A 5,993-nucleotide genomic window follows, 5' to 3' on the forward strand; every position below is an offset into this window, starting at 1 on the left:
ATTCAATTCTTGTACTTTCAACGGTTATTTTTAACAACAACCATATTTATTTAATATGAAACTGATAATACGTCATAGTATTTGCAATAAGATTTTTAAAATAAATTTTTTTCAGCATCACAACGGAAGTAGATTTTATTTTATCTTTAACGATAACAATGCTATACTGAATGTCTCGTTCTCAATAATTTTCTTATCTAAAAATAAGGTACATACGGGGGGTGTCCAAGAAATAAATATCGACATTATGTTTATCGTTATCGTGTATTATATTGTTGTACTAATAGTCCAGAAACCGGTAACACTGAACGTCCCGTCATAGGAATAAATTATATAATATATTTATATAATAAATTAAGCTCGGCATGGGTGGATTCCTATTGCCGAAACAATTTTAAAAAAATTATTAAAAAAATGGAAAAATGTTTTATTATTGCAAGAAAAATCCCGCCTAAGACAGTCATATTGTAAGATGATGTCAGAATACTAGTCTGAAACGGATACTAACACGCATGAGCGAAGCTCTGTCCCACAGACCATCCGTTTCAGACTTGGACACTCAATGTTAATTTTTTAAACAGTTTTTAGCGCCCCCAAGTTGCAATAAGAATGAACTAAACGAAAAAAAAGCCGGCTTATGTGTGTGTGTTTTTTCTTTTTTCTTATTTTTTTCTTTTTTTATTTAGAAGGAATATTGGGAATTAAAAAATTGTAGAATTTTCAGGTAAGTGAAAAATTATTTATTCGGAGATTTCAGAATTTCAGAAATCAATTATGCTTTTTTCAGAGTATTGCCGAAATGTTGGTTTTATATCCAAATAAATAATTTTTCACTTTACTGAACATTCCACATTGTTTATGTAATTTACATATCTAAAAGAAACGAATGATATTCTATGTAATATTTATTTGAAAATAAATTAAAATTACAAAATACTATTTACAAAATTTGTCATACAGAGCAGCCACATGCTAGCTCATCATCGATTGTATGGAGTGTAGAGAAGGAGGAACATCTCTTATGGACGGTACGTTTAAAATATGGTCTGAATTCTGTAGGGATAATACGTGGCGCTGATTATATTCATGTGAAAAGCTGTGCAATCCTTAATATCTTATTAGATTTTTATTTTTTATTAGGATCTTGATATATTTCTGTACCTGCTTGCATAAGCTAATTACCAATGATATTTTAACAAAACTATAATTATTATATTTGTTGCGGATAGAGTACAATATTTTATTTTTATGAACCGAAATATTTTTTTTTATTATTCTATTATTTTTATTAATCTAATTATATCGCTATAATTATTATATTAGTTACGGATAAAATTCAATATTTTATTTTAATCAACCAAAATGTTTTTTTTATACTATTTCATTATTATTACATGATTCTACTTTTTTTTCATATTAGAATATATGTATTATCTATACCAAATAAATAGCTAAATAATAAAGTTAATTTAACGAGATTCTGTTTTGTTAATCGTTTCACTACTAATTTCATTATCACGGTGCATTATTTAAAGCATTACTATACAGTTATTTTCAAATCAGCGCGTAAAATTCAAGCGAATACCCTCTATAATCAGCGCCACCTATTTACCCATCAAAAATCAGCTCACATTTTTTAACCCAGAGATGTTCCTCCTTCTCTACACTCCATAATCGATTGCATCATCGATCACACAGAGCCATTCATTAGTCAGCTGATTGTCTTTGCAAAAAAATTTAAAGTAGCGCTAGCAGCGCCAACTACCTTGTCTAAGAAGTAAACAAAACTCGGTTTCAGATCTCCCATTTGAGTGTCACACCTTGCTTTGGCTTCTCTGACTCGCATCTCTCAACGCTTCCCTGTTGCGATCTTCAGCAAACTGTAGTTAACAGTGCGTGCTTATAACAGTTACACGGTTTTATTGTATTTCTAGAAAGTATACACTTTGTTAAAGGTATTATTTTTTAATTTAACATTTTTAATTAACATTTAATGTATAATGGGAGTTAGATTTTTTTCTTTACTGCTGAGAAAGATAAAATGATGGGTTTGTTGTGCAATACAGTTTTAAGTATTTTAAAAAAAGCGAATGCAAATAAACACTACTTGACTCGTAAAGAACATAAATATTTCGCTTTAGAAGGTGAATCACGAAAAGCTGCTCTTCAAAAGTTGAAAAATGAGAAGCATCATCAGCAGGCATCTTTTAGTGCCTTTGTAAATCAAAATTCCGCTGCAGTTACTGTTACGTATAAAATAGCACATATACTTGGAAAAAGAGGTAAACCATTTAGTGACATTGTTGAAGCAGTGAGTATGCTAGATCCAAGAAATGTCGACAAATACAAACAATTACTTCTTTCCAGAAGAACTGTAACAGATCGACAGCACGAATTAGCGCAAAATGTAATAGAGCAACTTTATACAATTATACAAAATGAAGATGTTTATTTTTCAATTGCTTCAGATGAAAGCACTGATAAAACTGATTCGGCACAAGTTTTATATTTTATTCGTGCTATAACTAAAGATTTTCAATGTTACGAAGAATTACTTGCGTTGGGTACATTAACTGGAAGAACTAGCGGAGCCGATATTTTCGAAAACTTTAAAGAAATATGTAATTAATTACAATTGAATGTTAGTAATTTAGTCAGTGTCTGCACCGATGGCGCATCTTCCATGAGAGGCAAAAAAGAAGGATTCGTTGCTTTGTTAAAAAAGGAAAACTTAAACTTGAACAAATTGATATCATTTCACTACATTTTGCATCAGCAAAATCTTTGCGCAAAATCTAACATTTTGCAAGACATTCTGGATAGAACCATTGCCATTGTCAACTATATTCGCTTAAATGCAATGCGTTATCGTGAATTTCGGCAGATGCTCTCTTTAGATGAGGAAACGTATAGTGTTGACCTACCATACTACTGGCTATCAACAGGTCAGGTTTTGATAAAAGTTTTGTCTTTTACGACGACATGCTTTTATCAAGAACAAGGAAAACATTGTGATCTATCAGAAGAAGTATTTCTCAGAAACCTTGCATTTTTGTCTGATATGATGACAAAACAAAACAATTTAAATATTTGCCTGCAAGGTGGAACGAGGTATATTTATGAAATGTGGCAAAAGATCCAAGCGTTTAGAAAAAATTTTTCTAATGTCAAAAATAAAAACAAATATAAGAACGCAAGTTACAGATGCACATTTAGAGGATCAATTAAAGCTGTGTGTTACGAAGCTTGATCCAAATATACAATTACTGTCAAACAAAAAAACAAAGCCAAATAAGTCACTAACTTAGTGAATAAAAAAATATTTTTTATTGTATTTTTTTATAATATTTTTATATTATTTTATATGTATATTATATTTAGAATTTTGTAGTATTATATTTTATTTTTTCTCTAGTTCAGGTACGGTTGTCTTTGTGCATTTATAAGGTACAAGCTATTCTGTCCCGTCAGTTTTCTTTACCTCAAGTGTCGAATGTGGTTTCGTTTTCTATTTTAGATACAAGTGTTGCATCTTTATATTTTTGAACTGTGTCATAGTGACAATTAATTTAGTGAGTTGTAGTTGCAGAACGTGAAATAATTTGTGATTTTGAGAATTATCGAATGGAGCAATTACAAGCTAAAATTTTATATAAATATGATGATGTTTTAGCTATTGATTCTTCGTTATGATATATTAAACGTAAGGACTAAAAAACCACGAAAAATAAATTCGACATATATCACAAAAAGAGATTGTGATATATCAGATTCATTGCAGTCATTCATTTAACATTTAATAAAAGGTTCAAATTTACGCAGGAAACTATCGGATGAAGATACCACAAGAATAGAATCAATATGCAGCGATTTGATTTATATAGTGAATAAAGGAAGAATAAAGCCAGCAAATGTTGGGATCATCATTAAAATCATTAACTGGAAGTAGAAATTTTAAATAAATACGACCATTGTGTGTAATATTCTGTAGCTGAGGAATTAGAAACAAAAATGACTTATACTGCAGTTGAAGAAAATAGTATAATCCCAGCAGGCATCATCCGAGATAAAGATTTATGTACCCACGTCGCATTCGACAATTGTGATCGTTTTGTCGATACAATAAATGGCAAAGAAACACTTCATGATACTGTTGGCATTATCAATTAATTCAAAGCTGACAATCATGAGGAACAATTGATAAATATTAATCATCAGACAATAGTACATCCGTATCAAGATCAAATAAAAGACGTAAATTTGATGTTATTCCTCGAGATATAGCTACATATCCAAAATCACCGAGAGCTGCTACATGTCTCCTTTCGTACGAATATTTAGAGAATAAGGTTGTTAGTGTAAGATTTGAATTATTCTTGAAATTTTTTGCAAGCACCAGTGACAAAGAAAAATTTTACAAAGGTCTTATAAATTTAAATTCTAGCAATATTCCTCCATGCTAGAAAACTTTGTCACAAAAAGTTTTATGCGCCATATTTATAAACGCAATGTGGCAAAATGCCACTGAGCCAATTTGCATTTCATTTGAACCAACAGAATGTGGATGGCAACTGAATCAAGAAAATGGCCATGGAACCATTGTGGTAAAAAGGCCCAGCAGCATCTTCAAAAGCTGAAGAAATTCTCAGTGGCCAATTAAATGAAGAAGAAAGTGAAGAATCAGAAAATGAGATCCGTTGTGATATAGATGAAATTGATTTTGCTGCTTATCAATAATACTAAGTTTGAGAATAAACTCCTGTCAATTATTTCAATATTATTTTAATTGTTTCAATTATCTAAATTAAAAATTCTCATATTATTCCTTAAATCATATTAATCCTCATATTCTTTTAAATCTAAGCAGAGAAACATATATCTTATTGGACAAAAAACATTTACTCCAAAATAAATGTATTGAACATCGTACATTTTGGAGTAGATGCTATAGTTTATGCGGGATTTTTCCGGCAGGTTTTGAGCGAACATAACAAGATATTTTTAAAAATTACATAAAAATGTATAAAATTTAAAAAAAAGGAGTTTCCGATTAATGGACAAATTTTAGCCATTACACACCTCAAATAGGTATGTCAGACCCTTCCGGCAAGAAAAAGTGGTTTGCGTGATTTTTTCTAAAATCCAATTAAATTTAGTGTCGAATACATAAAAAAAATTAATATCCGCGATGCAGGTAAAACATTTTTCCATTTTTTCAATAATTTTTTTTTACATTGTTTCGGCAATAGGAATCCACGCTTACCGAGCTTAATTTATTCCTATATTTATTTGAATAAAAATTTTTTGATTCCGCTATGACAGGACTTCCCAGTGTTCTCCGCCTATAATAGAACTTTCCGCCAGGCGGTTAAGTTTTTGGCAAAATCACCATTATTCTTCTATTTAACTTAATTATAGTTCTTCCAATATCAATTGCAGATTATAAAAACCCTTGCCGACAATTTTGTTTGATCTACCATAGGCGTAGATACCTGATTTTATGAATTTATTATATTTATAAATACTTTTAAAAATATGTGTATCTTATGTGACAAACTATTCTTTAAAAGGCAATCGAATCATTATTCGCCGTTATTTATACAGATGCACTCAATTGTAATCCAGTAATTTTATACTGTCTTCATTCGCCAATGGTCTAAAGTACGCAATATTTCTATTTATTTAAAGAAATTCATTTATTAAAGAAATCTCACCAAACGAAGCCACTGCTTATCGCAGAATTTTTCGAAGAGATTGTTTACATACGCCCTCCGACAACTTCGGCTAATAGAAATGTGGAAATGATGGATTCTGACACACATTCATCAAGTCCACGTAGACTGACGGTTTGTAAAATGTTTACCAAATTTTATACGGGGAGTTTCTTAATTTGGTATGAATGTCGTGCATATTTATGAAATATTGATTGTTCCTCGCATAACTGTCTTCTGCAATTGATAATGGAAGAACTATTATTCTTGATGATGATTTTA

Source organism: Diorhabda sublineata, chromosome 2, assembly GCF_026230105.1.
Source record: "Diorhabda sublineata isolate icDioSubl1.1 chromosome 2, icDioSubl1.1, whole genome shotgun sequence".
Taxonomy (NCBI): domain Eukaryota; kingdom Metazoa; phylum Arthropoda; class Insecta; order Coleoptera; family Chrysomelidae; genus Diorhabda; species Diorhabda sublineata.